Below are 19,143 nucleotides of genomic sequence, written 5' to 3' on the forward strand. Positions count from 1 at the left end.
CCTCCCATTTCTTGTTACCCTTTTTTCCCCTTCTCTGTCTCCTTTGTCTGCCCACCAGCACCATTCCATAGCCTCCTCGTCAGCCTCACACTTCTCCATCAGCTCACTCCCTTCTAATCCCTCCTCTTCATAATCAAGCACTGTCCAACCTCTGTCAGTGCCCCATTCAAACTGCACTCCACTAGCTCCAGAAATCTCACCATCCATAGTTTCCAGAATCCAGTCATGGTCTCTGTTCCAGTCCTTCTCTCCTGAGGAGGCTACACTAGACCTTTCCCACTCCTCACTGATTTTGGCCAAAGCTGTGTTCTGGCTGGTGGCACTGAACTCTGCCGTTCCTTCACCTCTGTGTAATGGAGCCACACCAGACTCTCTAGATCCAAGAACCATCTCTGCTGGACCTGGAAGTTCCTTCAAGCAAAGGCCTGGTGTGCTGGGAAACCCTACATCATCTACTTACCCTGGACTTCCTCCTGTATCCATACCCACCAGTCTTTCAGCCTCAATCCCACTCTAGCCCCTTCGTCCTTTTCCGACAACACTGCGGGTGAAACGCATAATCCTTTGCACCCCACAATTTATTAATCCCTACTTTAATTTGCTGTTCCTGCCGTCCCACTTCCCTTTAATGTCCATACACCGTCAGGGGTTTCTACAACCCCAGCCCCACCGGTCTCAACCCCACCTCTAACATCTGCCACCGTTCCAGAGCTCTTCGTCACTGTCCCCACATCCTTCATCCCCACTCCATTCTATCATTGCCCCGACTATGGCCAAAGCCTTATCTCATCGCAGCCCATTAGATACACACCTACATCAACTTGTCTGGATGCTTCTCTCCAAACCCTCCTGCGGGCCCCTCAGTCGATGATGCATACCATGTACGGCTGCTTCCCTGCCCATCCTGCACCCCCTGCTGCCCACATGCTGTCACCGTGGGCTGCTAGCATGCGTGTGCCTACCTGCTGCTCGGTCCCTATCCCTACCTCTTCCCCAATGTGTCCACTCGGGCCACAGTGCCAAGTATAATCTGGGGCCGACCTGCTGCCTTCAGGCCAGCTTACTGAAAAGTTTATTACCTTCTAGTGGCAGATTCCTAATTTTTTGCTTATTCCCCAAATGTCGGACTGGATCCAGAAACTTTCCAGCAGTACCTCGGTGTGCCGGAAGGTGGCACCTTGCGGCTCTGCACTGGTGCAGTTCCATTTTGTAAATGATGTGCAGGACATATATTGGCAGGCGCTCCTGCACTCAGTCAGTTGCTTTTGAAACTTTCCCCAACCCCAGACACAGAGAGACACAAAAGCAAATTGGTAGACAGCGTGCAGATTCCTAGAACTGGGATTTTATTAATGGATAGGGTCTAATGGGGTGCATGGCCAAGATGGCAACCAGAGCGGTCACACTGCTCTGAGCTCCATTGGCTCAGAACAGCGTACATCCTGAGTGGACTCATGCACGCTACTGCAAGTGCAGCGCCCTGGCCGCTCCTCAACTGAATAGGGCAACGAAGGGTGCCTGATGCCCATTCCATATGCTGAGCTGCAGTGCTGCATAGTGTGGATGGCTGAGCTCCGGCCTCTATTGCACCATGTGGGCATGTCCTAAAACTGATTTCCTCCATCCGGTGTGGCGCAGTGTCTTCAGCGCAGTAACTCAACTCTTTCCTTGGGTGCTGCGGGAGCAGCATTGGGAAGTGGAGGTGTGTCCGATGTGCATGTGACCTGTGCCCACTGCCTGCTCCGTATGCTAAGCTGTGGTGGGGCCTAGCATGGATGGCTGAGCTTTGGTCTCCATTGCTAGCTGCCCCCCAGAGGGCATGCCCTGAACGGCTTCTCTCCATCCACTGTTAGTGCAGTGCCTCAGTAGGGTGGCCACCACTCTCCTTGAGGGGCTTGGCCTCTTGCTTTAGGAGGTACTTACTTTTTAGTTTCTCAGCTGCACTCCATAAGAGTTTATGTACCTCACTCCCCTCACTGTCCATAGTGTGGCTTGCTCTTTTTCCCATCTATCCATTCGTGCTAACCCCAGCTCCCTCCCACTGTCATTGCTGTTAATCACTCCCTCCATCCTCCTATTGTGCGTTCCCGTGGTCCACTACACCCATCTCCCTTTGTTTCTCCTGTTCACTGACGCCGTTGCTGCTTGGCTCTTCTATGCTTGACAGCCCCCTGTCCAGCACTCTGTTTTTGTTTCAAAGTATGCCCCTCACAATCCACCCGCATACCATTGTTGCTTAAGCTGTCCCCTCCCACACTCCTCCCATCGCTGCTTGCCCCCTCCCCGCCCGGTTGCTTTCCCTATAACGTATCCATCCTCCTTCCATTTGTCGACTTGCTTTCACCTTAAATGCTTTTCATGCCAAGGCATTCATCTGCTGCTTCAGTGAAAGACGAGGGATGAAGGTTTCAGAAAGCTGAGTATAACCTTTTTGTAATTCTATTTTGCAATTGCGCAGTGCTTTTATTTATTAGCATCCCGTAGTGTCACTACGCTGTACAGGGGAACAAGTGCATGCTACGAACCCACTGTGAGCTCTATCTGCTTCAAGTGCACGGGCTTTCGTGCCTGTGATAGGTGAGGGATTAAGGGAGCTTGGCAGGGCGAGATCCCCACACTTTTTACCAATAAGCTTTACGCTCCACACACTCTCAATGCACTTAGAGCGCCACATCAGCTGCTGGTATTCTAAGCCCTTTACACTGGCTGTCAATGTGCTTAAAGCTCTCTCTACGAGCCCCACATTCTTCTTACTTTGTCAGTGGACACCTTACCCACTGCTGAATGTCTTTCATTGTCTTTGCATTACATAGCACTTACTACCCCAGATGAGGCACTCAAGCACTTTACTGCGAGTAGCACACTGCTCTGGAACCAGTGTGCCAAAAAATCTCATTTCACCAACCACCACTTTCAGAGCCCACCTTCTTCCAACTGGCAGGCCATGAGTCTGAAACTTCACACACTCTGTGACTCCCACACCTCTGGCACTCTGTCATGTGCACCTTGCCCACTACACTGTCTGACTATGCACCTCATGCTCCTTTGTGCCCCCAACACCTTACACTGCCTGTCGTTGTCTAGTATCACTTAATGTGCAGTGCCCCAAGCTCCTAGCACTGTCGACATGCCCACTCTCCTTCTGTGCCCCAAGATCTGCACAGTGTCTGTCCATGAGCCCTACTTCTTTACGTGATCCATGTGCCTGAACTACTCACATTGTTCAAGGGCCCCACACTTCTCCATGTGTGCTAGCCATCTCACACTGTTTAGTCATATGCTTCCCAGAGTTTCTACAATGTGAGTTATACTGCTCACACTATTAATGTGCCCAAAAATCGTCAAACTACCTATCTGCTCTTAACATCGCTAACCCTCCAGTCTACCACAAAAACACTGTCTAAAAAACATTGACAAAGCAATTAGACTTCACAGAGGTGAAATCTTAGTTTCTTTGTAGCTGCAACTGTAGATTGATAGACCCACGCTGCCTGTAACACTCATTGGTGAGAACTTAACAGTGGGTAAAACCTCAATGTATAACCTATGAGTGGGCAGAAAGGAGTTGCCCCCCTCCTTGGTGTCTTGGTTGCGGCCTACGTGACAAATACAACATTGGTCCTATGCTGTTCATAGGTTGATCAGGGGTTCTCTACGGTGGTAGTGACTTTGCAGGCACCCACCCACATGGCGCACCACAGGCCCAACAGGACCACTGGTGCAATTGCTGAACCAGTGGCAGGTGGAGTGGAAGAGGGTTCCTCCATCACTTCGACACAGGACTGGAACAAAACCTCTCATAACATTCCAGGAAACTTGATGAAATCCTGAAGGCTATATTGAACATCAAATCGACCCTCAATCCAAGATGGATGCCCTAGGAATTGTTGTGGATCTACTATGCAATGATCATAGAAAGCTGAAGGATCACATGGACAAAGCAGAATCTACAATGGCAGCCCTTAAACCCTCGGCTGCGGAAGTGGACTCCTGCATCAAGGCGCTTCAAGAGGAGGTGCATTATCTTAGGAAAAAGGTAGACAATGCTGAGGGCCAGTCACGCTGCAACAATATTAGAATTGTGAGTCTCCAAGATGGTAGTGAGGGCCCTAGCATGGAGCTTTATCCAGAGGAATGGCTGGCCCAGTCTGTCTTGGGAGGCATCTTCTTGAACTTTTATTTTTAGTGGAACGGGCCCAAAGGTGCCAAACAGACCCCTCTGCTGGGTGCCCCCCTAGACCGATAGTCACCCACATAATTACTGCAACCATATCCTGCAGGTGGCGCAAGCTAAAGGGTCCCTGGCTGATGGAGAACAGCAATGTCAATATGTTCCTTGACTGCACTACTGAAGTGCAGAAAAGAAGGGCTCCCATCTTGAAAGTTAAAAGGCAACTGAGGACCCTGGAACTGAAGTATACCAGCATTTCCTGGCCACACTTAAGTTAATGCATGATGGTAATACCATCTTCTGCAACATTCCCTGAAGAGGCAAGGGCCTGGCTGGAGGTAAGAGGCTTCAAATCCTCCTCTGGGTGTCACAGTGACACAGGCAGTTGGTCAAAGGCCAAAAGGGGGTGTCCCCACAACAAGAACAGGAGGCCAGGAACAACGAAGGAGCAAGCAGCCAAGCTAAGGACACAGATGGTGGCTGTGGTGGAGCCACATAATGCCCACTCCCCCGCCTCTCCTGGCGCATCAGGAGGAGGGGAGCAGGGACCTTAGAAAAAGCCCTGGTGTTATGGCGGGGGCCAGACATCACGCCCACGACAGTGGAAGAAGTGATATAACCTATGCACACTGGGAGCCCTTAATGTCACCTGGGGCAGAGTGAAGGTCTGCCCACGCCTGGCCTTTTGCTCTAAAATGAGCACTCTCATGAGTGCTCACATGCAATATCCCTATGTTACTTGAAGCAGAAAGTTTTTTTTTTTTTTTAACATATTTTTATTGATTTTTCAATTGTGACATACATTTCAATGCGCTCAGTTAACAGCAATACGAGGATATTGTCAGTTACAGTAATTTGCTGGGCGCTTGTTATTAAACTTAACAAACAACTAATAACTTCCGTGCACTGCTAGATCCGCGCATTTATGTCTAGCCGGCACGCGCATTTAAAGCTTTCTTTCGTGTGAGGTTTTAATTGCCGGTTAGGGTTCTAGATGAGGGCGCCCCCTATGGAAGGAGGGGGGGGGGAAGAGGGGAGCAGGGGGGTTGGCTTGGCTTGGCTTCTGTAGAGCCTGCATCCACTACTTGGGCATGATGGTCTGTCCGTGGTATTTGTCTTGTATGCGCTTAAGGGTGTGGTGTGTTGATATCAGTGCCGAGGTGCTGTTGGTAGGCGTGTGCGCTTCTCCTGCTTTACTGCCGCTTTACAGCCAGGGCGAAGCCCATGATTAACTGTATAGTCGCGGCTATCTGCGGTTCAAGGGGGTTTTTCGTCGTTCTTTGCTTCTAATTTGGAGACCAGTGTACCCCAGGTTTCACAGCCCGAGTGTCGCAGTCCACCCCGCGCTAGTTTCGTTAGTACTTGATATTCAGCTCGTGCCCAGCGAAGCGTGAGAGTGAGCCAGGCACCATGGTCGGGGGCCTTAGGGGCCTTCCAGTTCATGGCTATTAGTCTTTTATACATTGCATAAGCCAGGTCTACGAATCTATGCATGTGTTTGTTTCTTTTGGTTCTTGTCCTAAGGCCAAGGAGACAGGATTTGGGATTCGCGTCTAGGCCCAGGCCAGTCATTTCCGACAGTACAGTGGTCAGCACGGCCCACTCCCCCTGCACCCGCGGGCACTCCCAGACCATGTGATAAAACTGTGCTGCTGGGGTTTTGCATCTGGGGCAAGTTGGGTCCGATCCAGGGAACATGCGTTTTATCCTGGCTGGCGCTAAATATGTCTGATGTAAGTAATTAAACTGTGTGTATCGGAATCTGGGGTTCCTTGAGACCTCGCGTGTGTGACTCAGGGCTTTCGGCCATTCTGCCTCTGAGATCGGGGCAGGCAGTGCGGCATTCCACCTCTCCTAAGCTTTTTGCAGGCTAGCCTCCGGGGGCTTATTCAGAAGTTTATACGTGTTTGATACTACTTTTTCATGAGCGTCGTAGCTCAGCATGTGGTGCAGGTTAGCCGAGATGCTTGGCTCAGCGTTCCCAGACTCCCATGTGCTTCTAATGGCGTGGCATATAGCGTGGTATGTCAGAAATTGCCCCGAGCTGATCTCTGTGAGGGCCTGTATGGCTTCGAAGGACATTAGTTTTCCTTCTTCGAAGCATTCTCCCACCGTGCTTATGCCCGCATCTATCCAGGTTACGGACGAGTGAGATCCAGTTGTCACCCATCCGGGGATTCGTTCTAGTGGTAGGAGAGGTGAGTAGGGAAGTTTTTTGGCTTCTTTTTGAATGTACTTCTTCCAGTATGCATGAGCTGCTGTCATCAGTGGATTTACGCGTGTGGCTTTGGTTTGCCTGTTCATGAGCCACTCAAGCAGAGGGACTCCCCGGAGTCGGGTTGTCAGCCAGGTGGCCTCCGCTGCACCAGGATTATGGATCCAATTTAATATCCACTGCAGCTGTGCTGCTGCAGAATAGAGCTCAAAGTTAGGGGCTCCCAGCCCACCCGCCGCCACCGGGTGGTGTAGTGTGTTGAGTGCGACCCGCCTTCTACCATCACCCCACACAAGCTGCACCAGTGCAGAATTTAAACTGTTGAAAAAGCTTTTAGGGATTGTGATCGGCAGGGCAGCGAAGTAATACAGCAGCCTGGGCAGTACTAACATGTTGGCTATGGCTACCTTTCCCAGTGGTGAAAGCGGTAGTTTATTCCAGAAACGCAATGAGCTCTTCATATATGTCACCGCTCTCCCCAGGTTGCCATCCCTGAGGTCTTCCGCACTGTGGTAGACGTTGACCCCTAAATATTTAAATGTGTCAAAGCACTATTTTAATTGGCCTGATGGGGTATTCTCACGTCGCGCTGGGGACCAGCCGACCAACGGGAATATGCAGGATTTCCCCCAATTCACTATCAATCCCGAGATCTCTCCAAACTCGTACAGCAATGACATCACTGGTGGGAGCACCTCCTCTGCGTATATATATCAAGGCATCGTCTGCGTACAATGATATGACGTGGGAGGTGCCGTTCCTTACCACCCCCCAGTCTTCCGTTTTTGCTCGGACACGCACGGCCAGTGGTTCCATCGCCAGGGCGAACAACAGGGGGGATAGGGGGCACCCCTGCCTTGTTCCCCTGCTAATCTGGAAGCTCTCTGAGATGACACCCCCTGTCTTCACCCTGGCCTGTGGGTTCGTGTACAGAATGCGTACCCATCTTATACATTTTGGGCCTATGCCCATTCGCTGCATGGTGGTAAACAGGAAGTCCCATTCCAGTGTTTCGAATGCTTTTTCGATGTCTAGTGAAATCACTGCTTCCTCGAATGCACTCGGGGGGGGTGTCGCCCATTACGCTCAGTAACCTGCGAATGTTGAGGAAGGTGTTACGTTTTGGAATGAATCCATTCTGGTCTTCGTGTATCAGAGTATGCATGTGTGGAGCAAGCCTGTTGGCTAGTATTTTGCCAAGTAGTTTGCAATCTAGATTTAGCAGGGACAGAGGTCTGTAGGACCTAACGTCGGTGGGGTCTCGTCCCTGTTTCGGGAGGACCACTATCATTGCCTCTCTCATTGTGGGGGGGAGAATTCCGTTAACCTCCGCTTCTTCAATAACTTTTAGGAGACGTGCAGTAAGGTGTGACGCAAAGGTAGAGTAATATTCTGATGGCAGGCCATCTGTCCCTGGAGCTTTGTTTCTAGGAAGTTGTTCTAAAGCCTTGTTAAGTTCGCCTAGTGTAATAGGGGCCTCTAGTGACTCCTTGTCAGCGTGTGTGAGTTGGGGCAGGGAGGAGTCCGCCAAAAAAGACTCGAGTTGTTGGAGGGTGCATGATGTGCGTGAAGTGTATAGTTGTGTGTAGTATTCCCTGAACGCATCATTTATTTCTTCCTGTGTGGTTGCTAGTGCGCCTGCGCCTAACCCTATTGCCCCAATTGGAGGGCATTGCCGTTCCTCCCGCAGGAGCCATGCGAGCAGCCTGCCCGATCTGTCGCCTTCCGCTTGTAATCTGGTCAAGTGATATTTGTAGTCATGAAGGCGTAATGTGGCGTCGGCGGCTGCGTATTCTGCGTGCGCATCTTTTAATGACGTGTATGGTGTTTCGCTGCGGGCCACTGCATTTTCTAGTGCTCTTAATTTCTTCTCCAGCTTGCTAACTTCTGCATGGAGTGTGCTTCTTACCCCCATGTAGTGGAAATACAATGCCCACGAGTCACTACTTTGTGTGCGTCCCACTCCGTTGCTCTTAAGTTTGTGGTGTCAGCGTTCAATTCCCAGTACTGTTTGAGCGCTGTTTTCAGAGCGTCTGTGAATGCAGGGTCCTGCAGTGCTTCCACCTGTAGTCTCCAGGTTGGGATCGCTTGATGCCTCCTGCCCCAGTCTAGAGTTATTTTGAGTGGCGAGTGGTCTGATAGTGTTTTAGCTAAGTATTCAATCCCGTTAGTTACTGTGCAAATGTCCTTGGTGCCCCATAGTAGATCTATCCTGGTGTGCACTTTGTGTGGTACAGAGTAAAATGAATATTCTCTGTGGTGTGGATGCTTCATACGCCACAAATCATAGAGGCCCATGTTGTTGGCCCATGTTGCCAGTGGGTTCCTGGGGTGTCTATTAGCCGCTAGGTGTGTGGGGGGGCTGGACCTATCCAATGTCGGGTCCGGCGTATTGTTAAAATCTCCCCCCCATATTGCGGATGTTGCGGGGTTCGCCAATAATGCTGGGGTAAGCGTGTTCAGGAACTCAGGTAGCGCAGTGTTAGGGGCGTATATTCCTATAAGTGATAGTTGTTTGCCGTCTAATTTACCCTCCACTATTACGTACCTACCCCCCTGATCTATCCTTTGTGATGTTTGAAGAAATGGGACACTCCCTGCTATCCATATGAGGACCCCCCTCGTGAAGTTTGAATAAGATGTACCTACAATCTGTCCTCCCCATTTGTTCCGCAGTTCTTGTAGGTCTGGATCCCGCAGGTGGATTTCTTGTAGGATTGCAATGTGTATGCCCTGGCGGTTGAGTCTTGCGTGCACCCTGGTCCTTTTGCTATGATTCCCGAGGCCCCTGACATTCCAGGTGATTATGTCATATTTGCGTGCGTTATAGGCTGTATGTTGGGCCATGTTTATTTTGTAGTGATGCAACTAACATTCTGCTCCCTGGTAGGATCCGAGCAGTTTCCTCCCTCCCCCTCACCTCGTCGACCCTGTTTCCCGCCCCCAACCATGTGTCCTGTGTTATGCGCAGATCCGCGGTGCACAAACTAGTGATTACCCTCCCACCCTCCCCAACTGGATCCCATCCCCAACTGTGAACCAACAAAAAACTGCGCACCCCGTTGGGGTGCGAACTAGGCTGTGTCCATGTGGATGTCTGCGGGGGAGCAATGATACTATCCAGGTGCGGCTCATAATAGGGGCTCGCATCCTTCTGCGGGCACAGTCTGCAAGTGTTGTACGGCGTCCCCAGGTCGCAGCTAACCATCCCTCCCCCCGCCGCCACCATTTACGCGCAAGTTGAGTACAGGAGTTGGCTCTAAGAGCAGCAGAACAAGGACACATAATGTCAAGCGATATGTCCAACCGCAACCAACAAAGCACACAATGTACAGTCCTGCTCTCCTTCTATGGCGGCGGATCTCGCCCTGGTGGCCTACCAGCGGCGCTCGTTAAGAGTATGTCTGCGGACCGGGGGGTGATCTCCGGGCCCTTCAGCGACCCGGTTAGTGTGGAATCCGAACTTATTGACTCCGATTCCGAGCCCTCCTCCTGTTGGGTTCTGAGGGCCTCGAAAGAGTTTTGTGTCAGAAGGGGAGTTTCCTTCAGGACCCTGGCTCTCTCTTCCGCAGCCTGTTTCACCGTGGGTTGACCCCCGGGTCGCCTCTTGGAGCGTTTCCGTGGGGACGCTGTGGACCAGCTTTCGTTGATTCCGGTTTCTTCTCGGGGTTGGGCAAAACCCTTGGCATGCAGCCATGTCCAAGCGTCCTCCGGAGATGTGAACACGTGGGTGCGCTCATCTGTTAGCACTCTTAGTTTGGCGGGGAATAGCAGAGCATACTTTATGTCATGCTCACGGAGACGTTGTTTTATTTGAGCAAAGGAGTTGCGTTGTCTTTGCACTTCCTGAGTGAAGTCTGGATAGGCGTGAACAGTTGAGTCCTCATACTGAAATGGGCCTCTACTGCGAAATTGTTGCAATATCGCATCCCGGTCTCTAACGTTCAGGAACCTGGTTATCAGCGGTCTTGGGGGCTGGCCCGGTACTGGGGGGTGTCCGGGAGTCCTGTATGCTCTTTCAACTGAGAAGAATTTCGATGGGGCTCCATTCAAGACCACTTCGGCTAACCATTGTTCCAATAAAATCTCTGAATTTTGATCGAATGATTTTTCCGGAAATCCAAGAAACCGAATGTTGTTGCGTCGTGATCTTCCCTCCGCCTCTTCTGCTCTTCTCTGCAGTGTTTTTACTTCTAGATCCAGGCGGAGAATTTGTTTTTGGTTGTCCGTTACTTTGGGGCTCATTTCGTTTAGCACCACCTCCGTTGACTTCACTTTGTCGGATAGTTTGCGGTGGTCCGCTCTGAGGATATTTAGGTCTTGTGATACCGTGTCTATTCTATTTTCCAATGAAATTTTAGTTTCCATGATTGCTTGGAGTACTTTCTCAAATTGTGTGGAGTGGGCCAAAAGTGTAGATTCCAGTGATTGTAAAGTGGGTATGGATTGCTGGTCCCCAGGCGCTGGTCCATGCGTGCCCCGGTCTTGACTCCTCGCTGATTTTGATCTCCCGGCCATTTTGTCTCAGTTTGTGAGTCCCTGTTCCTTCTGCGCCCACGCGAACTCCCACGGTCCCCGGGTTGGACAGGTATGGAGGGCCGTATATCCGCTCGGATCCACACCGGAATACGCTTCTAGTTCTTAGGGGTTGCCGACCGCCCTAAGTTCTTTGATGTGAGTTCCAGGCCCCTCCACCGGCACCGGCAGGAGGGCGACGGACGGCGGGGCGGGGGGGGGGGGGGGGCGGCGAAGCCCGCGCGCCCCTAGTGTTACTGCAGTCGACCTGGACAATTCAGGGCCTGGGTGTGGGCCCCTCATCCTCACGACGTCGATCGCCATGTGCGCGCTTCTCCATTTGAGCTTCCATGCAGGGTTCTAATCCCCGTGCCAGGGGAATGATGGTGTACATAATTTACTGCAGTGAGCGCTTCCCACGTGGCCCACGAGCGTTCAAAAAAGTTGCCGGAGCCACCAGTAATGTTCAGGGGGCGTAGAGAGCAAGCCCCCTCGCCGATCCCAATCCGCCGGCGCTCCAGACGGCCAAGGGCAGGGGGGCACGCCTCGCAGCCAGTCCCAGGGCTGGGGGGGGGGAACCCCTGGGCCAGCAATGGAAAAAGTTATCAAGCGGTAGGGGGGAGGGGAGGGGGAGCAGCCCAAAGCGGTGCAGGGCCCAGCGGCGGGCCTGCTGCCCTCCCGCCAAGGGATCCCCTCGCCGCTGCACCCCCACCTCACCTTCGGGGCTCAGGGACGGAGCTCCGTGCCTCGCTACGAGGCAAGATGGCGGCCGCAGCTCCCGAGGCGGCGTCGTCGTTCAGGAACCTCCTTTCTCGGCCACACAGACGCCTCCATAACCGTCAACGGGGGGAGAGAGGTTCTCAGAGCGGGTCCCACTCCTGTGTGAGGATATTGGCGTCCCCGGGGCGCCCTGCAGTCATTTTGGGGGCGAGCCCGAGACGGAGCGCTTTCTTAAGCGTCCTTCCCGGTCGCCATCTTGGCTCCTCCCTTGAAGCAGAAAGTTATAGGGCATACAGACTGCACTCCTCACCTCCCATCAGATTTTTTCATCAAGCGGGGGCTATGGGGCCCAGCACTCTCCATACTGGATGTGAGACCACAATTAGGAGCTTTGCAGTGCATATGTCTGAGCACCCCTTGATGCTTTGATCTAGAAAGGGGAGTTGGGGTGTTATGTTACAAATGTTCTTGGATTTTTCAGTTTTTAGTTTGTAAGATGATGGCACTGTTGATAGGCCCACATGAGGGGGCATTTAAGCAGAGTTAGGGGCTGGATTCAAATGGGGGCCAAACTACTGTAATACCCATTATGACAGGCACAGGCCGACATACAACACTCCACTATCACCTCCTGACTTAAAATGTCCGAGGCTTGTCTAGCCATGTCAAGAGATACAAAGTCTACCAGTATTTGAGGCGCTGCAGTATACATGTAGCAAGTCTTCAAGAGACACATCTTTCCTTGTGTGACCTGCAGAGGCTGCATAGGCGGTGGAGGGATATGATTGTGGATACTAAATATTCGAGATACGTCAGGTGTTGCCTTGATAAATGTGGCCCAAGGGTGCCTTTTTTCATATAGTATTCGGGGGTGGACCCTGAGGGCAGACATGTGGTGGTGGAGGGTCTGCTAGACGGGCTCCCACTATCACTGATATTACTCCACGCACCTGCCTCAAACCAGAAAACCTTCCTCGATACGCTTACACCTGTACTACTCATAGATGCTCTTGCTCTTTTATTTAGGGAGGTGAGTACAACTGTGTGCCCAACATATCTCTGGATCACTCGCACCAACCAGTGTCAGGTGTACAATCCATTATGGTAACAAAATGCCAACAACGATGGGTGACCCATATAAAAGTAGCGGATGTTTAGTGGCTCCTCCACCCTGACTTGAGGGGATACTCATCATACTCAGGCTTACATAATCTACATACCATAAGTGACATCTTTGACTGCAGCGCAGAGGAAATGTCCCAGGTTTCAGGGGTAGAGTATTTAGGACAAACTTTATCTGACAATAATCAGCTCCAGTTTACCTGATCTGGGGTGAAGTGCACCCACACTTACCAAGGAGGCACCTCCCCACAGAGGTCCAGTATGACACAGAATTCCACGCTTCTCTTGCAGAACAAATGGAACACTATTTCCAAGAAAATGAGGGAACTGCCTCAGATGCCTTACTGGAGTGGCACACCTCTAAAGTAGTTCATACAGGTCTAACTATCAAATTAGTTTTTGGTAGTAAGTTTCTGCTCCGCAAGGATCTGCGGCAGCTTGAGACAGATATATTAGAGTCCATAATTGCAAGTGCTCACAGACCCTACTCCTGCAGCCCTTTTAGCGCAAGCGAAACTCGCTTATTGGTCTACCTTCGCTAAGATAGTTTCATTAGATTATAGAGAATACATGGCCCACCAGCACGCAGAATGCGATAAGGCGGGCAGACTCCTTTCCTGGTTTGTTCAGTCAGAGTCCCCCAGAAATCCAATTTCAACAGTATGCACCTCAATGGGAGGTATAGATAATACCCAGGAGGCGATCAATCACACGTTTCAGTCATATTATGCTGCACTTTATGCTGCTTAGGGAGACGCAGATGCCCCTACAATACAGGAATTCCTGGGCAATTTGGACCTCCAGAGAATACAAGCAGCCCACCATGTTGAATTGGGGGCCCTCTAACCTCTGATGACATATTCCTTTCTCTTAAACAAATGGCGCAAGGCAAAACCCCTGAAGTGAATGATTGACCAGTGGAATTTTATGCCACATACACTCCATAGTTAATCTCACTATTACTGCACATCTATGAGCTAGCCTGTCCCCCAGGGGGTTCTCCCAGCATCAATGAGGGAGGCTGTACTTTTGGTCCTACCCAAACCTGACAGGGATCTCCTACTAGTAGGATCATATCACCCACTACCGTAATTAATCACTGATTACAAGATTCTCAGGAAGGTTTTGGCTAATCAACTGGTACAATCGCACAAAGGATATTTGACCCATATCGGAATGGCTTCATCCCTGGGAGAATCACCTTCCTTAATCTGCGGTGCCTATTCATGGTAATGGACTGGGCACAGGCATCTAGCGCTAACCCATGATTGGCGTCAATGTATATAGGAAACAAGCCTTTGACAACTTGGTTAGGCCTACTTCAAGGAAGCCCTCCCTAGACTGGCGATGGTTCGTAGCTTCTCTCCGGAATATCACTTCTATATAATAGTACGATGGCTAGGGTGAAAACGGGCAGGATCATTTCTGAACCAATACAAATAGAAATGGCCTTGAGACACCAATTATTTTTGCCCTCACCATGCAGCTCCTGGATTGTGCACACTAGGGGCTGCATGGCCTGCGTGCCAAGGTCCCAGATTTGGGGATTCTGGTGGCAAATAGTCTCCCTCTATACCGACAAGGCCTTGATTTAACTCAGTAAGGAGAGACATGACATACAACATTTAATTGTCTTCCTAGCACAATTTGTGAGGGCCTCGGGCCTCAGAGTGGATTGGGATAAATCCTGTTTATAACCCTTTACAGCGTAATCCAGCGAGCATTGGCTGGCTCTGCCGCACACTCTTCTTCCTTACCGAGTTGTATGGCTCTTCGCTCAACATATGATGTGAGCACGTGGTCGGAGACAGGCCTTTGTATGTAGGGAGATCGTTTTTTTTTTTCTGATAAGATGCTTTGTCTCTTTGAAGATCCAGTAAAGTATTATGGTATATCACTAGGACTTCCTCCTCTATGCTGCTCCTGCCCGTCAGCTTTATTTGATTTGGAATAGGACACACAACGAACCTGCGAAGCCCTTCTTTCTGCAGACACTCCTTGCACACAGATGGGCCAGAAGTACAGTCACTTGTGGCTACACTGCCATACGTCACAACAGGGGACAGTAATTTACAGCATTAAAGACACACCGGGAGACCACACTTTGCAATCGCTTTCAGATGGGCAGTGGGAGCAGTGTTTAGGTATGGTCAAACACCCTGCTACCAATTTCAGACTTAAGTATGTCCAATTCAGTTACTTACTTCAATCTTACCTAACCTCCAAATGGATAGGCCGTATGTTCCCAGGTGCCAGGCATGCCTGCCCACGTTGTTTTGCTGTGGCAGCAGATTTCCTCCAAATGGTATGGGATTACCCAACTATCAGGGTATTTTGGGAGGAGATACTGACACACATATCAGCTATAGCAAGTAGACAGTTAAGGAAGCCATGCGCTGCTTACTAGGTCTTACAAAGCGCAAAATATAAGTCCAGGAATAAGTTCACTGATTTGGCTCTTCTTCTTGCTAAACGACATAAAGCTATGTCCTGGAAATATGCCCTCCCTCCTCCCTTAATGTACTGACACTGGGATCTAAAAACTGAGATCCTTGCAGAAGTAGATGTTCTACACTCAGGTGGCACAACCAGAGGGAGAGCTGCTGCACTTCTTGACTGGGACCAACCTAAGCATGGTGGGCTCACACACACTGAAAACATTGTGTGTTTTGGCCACCTAATTTTTCCCACACCCGGAATGCCTGCCTCACATATCTCACTTGGCTAATATTTATACTACCCCTCCTGCTGTCCAACTAGCGGGCCCCAGCAATGAGGAAAGACGCCCACATTAAGCTGCCAAACGTTTAATAACTATGTTGTTTTATTGTTTATTTTCCACATTTGTAGGTCTGTTTCCATCTATGGATTTCACAGCAGTGCACTGCGGTATACCTGGCAGCTGTAATATGTGCACCTTCCAACCTTACTCGTCAATGTTTATTGGTGGAATAAGATGTTCACACGTCAGGGTTGGCTGGCCCTGATATCTCACAATGTAACTGTATTCTTAAAATAAGTAAATACACATGTGAAATAAAAAAAATGGATAGAGTGCAATCACAGACTGGGGAGAAGGAAATGACCAGTGAGGAATCTGCAACTACCTAGAGTCCGTACCAGAAAGATTGTTACCAAAGGTAGGTAACTTGTGTTTCTGATAGACACTTTTAGTGGTATATTCCACACCTTTTGAATAGATACCAAAGCAATACCTATTTGGAGGTGTGTCTAGCAATCCAATCAAACTAGGAAGTCCAGCAAGACCAAGCAAGCAAAAAGCCCTTCTCGGCAAACCTGACTATCCACACAATAGTGCTTTGTGAAGCTATAGAGGGACGCCTATTCAGCTGCCTGGCAGAAGTCTATGACAGGAACTTCAAGTGCTAAAGCAGTGGTAGCAGCTTTGGCCATAGTAGACTGAGCACAGAGTCCTTCTGGAAGCTGCTTTTGGCCAATGGGAAGCAGATCTTAATGCAGAGCACAATCCAGTGGGAGATGGTTCTGGCCTTCACTGCCTTAACTTTTTTTCACTCCATAGAACTTCACAAAGAGGTGATTATCCACCCAGTGCTCTTTGATATGGTCAATGTAAAAGCTGAGCACTCATTTGAGACCAAAGCTCCCTCCCCCTTAGAGGGATGAGGCTCAACGTAGAACGCTGGTAGGGAGATGGTTTGTCCAACCTGAAACAACATTACAATTTTCGGCAAGAAGGATGCCCCATTATACAAGACCAATTTGTCTGGGATGAAAGAAGGGTACAATGGAATGACACAAAAAGCCTGAACTTCACTCACATGCGAGCTGAGGTGATGGTAATGAGGAACACAGTCTTGATATTAAGGAGCTTTAAAGGACAGCTATGAAGCGGCTCAAACAGAGTGCACATCAGAGAAGTCAAGACCAGTTTAAGGTCCCATTGGGGCAAGACAAAGGGAGAAGGGGGAAATAGATGTTGTAGCCTTTTAAAAAATTGCATCACAACTGGTGATAAACAATGACGGCTGGTCTAGCAACTCTAAGAAGTCTGAAAGGACCATAACATGACCCTCAACTGTGCCCAAAACAAAGCCTTACCAGGCAAGAATCAGAACAAACATCAGAACATCAGATACCTTGGCCTGAAGGGGGTCAATCTGGCATGTGCCGCACCAAGTCACAAATTTGTATGAATGATAGGCATATATATAGTTTTCATTGAGGGCAGCCTGGATGCCAAGATGACATCAACCACCTCCGGAGGAATGTCGAAGGTGTTTAGTTGTTGCCACTCAATCTCCAAGCATGAAGTTGGAGAGTGCCAAGGCCAGAGTGCACAACCCTACGCTTTTGCTGCAAAAGCAGGTCCTCTTGAAGGGGTAGCCTAATCCAAGGACATATGCTCAAGACCAGGAGTTCTGGATACCAAACACCCGTGCCCAATTCGGGCCCACTAGGAGGATTTGGGCTCGGTCTGTCTTGATCTTCTTGAGAACCCAGAATAGCTGACTGAATTGTGGTCCACTACAGATCTTTTGCATTTTCCCTCAAAATCTGAACATGGTTGGTGAGGTCCCCTTGATGTTGGGCACACTGGGACATCAGATCCCACTGCAGACCACATATGCCACCTGGCGTGCTCGACCTGCAGGATGCAGGACGCCATCAGTCCCAGAAGACTGAGAGTCAACCTCTCTGAAATTCAGGACTGAGGCTGAAAGATCTGGATCATAGCCTCAATATCCAAACTCTTTACCGGGGGAAAGGCACAAAACTGAACCATGTTCAGAATTGGCTCTGATGAAAGGGAGCGTCTGAAAAGGAGTCAGGTGTGACTTCAGCACATTGATAGTGAACCTCAAAGATGACGGGAGGTTCACCATAGTCTGGAGGTGGTTGATGACTGCTTGGGGTAATCCCACCTTCAACAGCCAGTCGTCGACGTAGGATGAATACTGACACCCCTCACCTCTGAAGTTGTGCTGCCACCACCGTTTTCACTTTTGTGAACACCTGAGGGGCACTGGTGATACCACATGGTAGCCCTTTAAACTGAAAATGCTCCTGTCACCCCAAGAACTGCAAGTAGCAGCAGCAGAATGGGAATTTGAAAATAGATGTCCTGCAGGTCCAATGTTAGCAACTAGACTCTAGGGTCAGGCAGATACAACCTAAGTCAGGGTCAGCACCTTGAATTTCTCCTTTCAGAGGAAGGCGTTGAGAGGGCTCAGCTCTAGAATGGGTAAAGAGCCTGCGTCTTTCTTGGGAACCAGAAAGTAAAGGAAATAATAACAAATCCCTACTTCTGGCACACGCATCTTCTCAGTAGCCACTAGACGGTTAAAGGTGCGGCGGCGAAGAAAGGAATGATAAAACATGACCTATGCAAACTTTCTGCAGAACCCACCAGTCAGACTTGATTGCCTCCCAACCTGGACAGAATTTATGGATTCTGCCATCTACCAGGTGGCTGTGCTCCGATAAGGACAAGCGAAAGAGGTGTGGCAGGTGGGCCTAAAGGGGGTGGCAGACTGAGTGGCATGCTCACCTTGATTGTGTGGGCAGTGGGCACCTCAGCTACTACTGCAAAACTGCTGGGTCCTTGAGCGGCTTCAGTGACTCCAGGAGCGGGAATATAACTGGGATCGAACCTTGGATGTGGACTGCAACATAGTTCGACTCCAAAAAGGAATCTTCTTAAGCTTGGCAATGTAAAGCTTAAATTTGCGATCCCAGATGGCCTTCGGGTTCAACAACACACAGTCGCTGTAGGCCTGGGAGTCGTGCCTCAACCCCAGACACCGCAGGCATACTTGGTGGGGATCTGTCACAGGCATCAGTTTGCAACAGTCCCTACAGATCTTAAAGCGTGCTGTTTTAGGGGTGGCATCCCATGCACACTGGAAGAAATATTTGAAGGAAATTGCCTCTGAGAGACCCAAAGAAAGCTCCGGATTTGCAACTGGTGGTGCAGAAAGGAAGCAACTGATGTCAGTGCATGAGAGCGATGCCTATTTAGGCCTGCACGTTATCTCTAGAGCGTAGTGGTGTTAGTGCGGAGGGATGAGACGCCACCTTCCAGCACGCTAAGGTACTGCTGAGAAGTTTCTGGACCCAGTCTGACTGGGGAATACACAAAAGGTGAGGAATCTGCAGCTACAACGTGTTGTCAGAAAGCTGTGTAGCAGTAGGCCCACTTTGCCCATCATCATGCCTCCCCATCCCCACTTCATTTTTTCTTCAAGCTCTAGCCCTCCTTGTGCTCCAGCTGCAAGCCAACACTGTCTGTGCATCAGTCCTCTTTTTGCTACTTGCCATGTCTCCACAGCAACCTCCTGCCTTTACAACTTGGCATGTGGTAGGAGACAAGCCCACATGCCTGGTGCCACAACACTTGCCACCCTCCTCTTTGGGCGAG

Source organism: Pleurodeles waltl, chromosome 3_1 (genome assembly GCF_031143425.1).
Source record: "Pleurodeles waltl isolate 20211129_DDA chromosome 3_1, aPleWal1.hap1.20221129, whole genome shotgun sequence".
Classification (NCBI taxonomy): Eukaryota; Metazoa; Chordata; class Amphibia; order Caudata; family Salamandridae; genus Pleurodeles; species Pleurodeles waltl.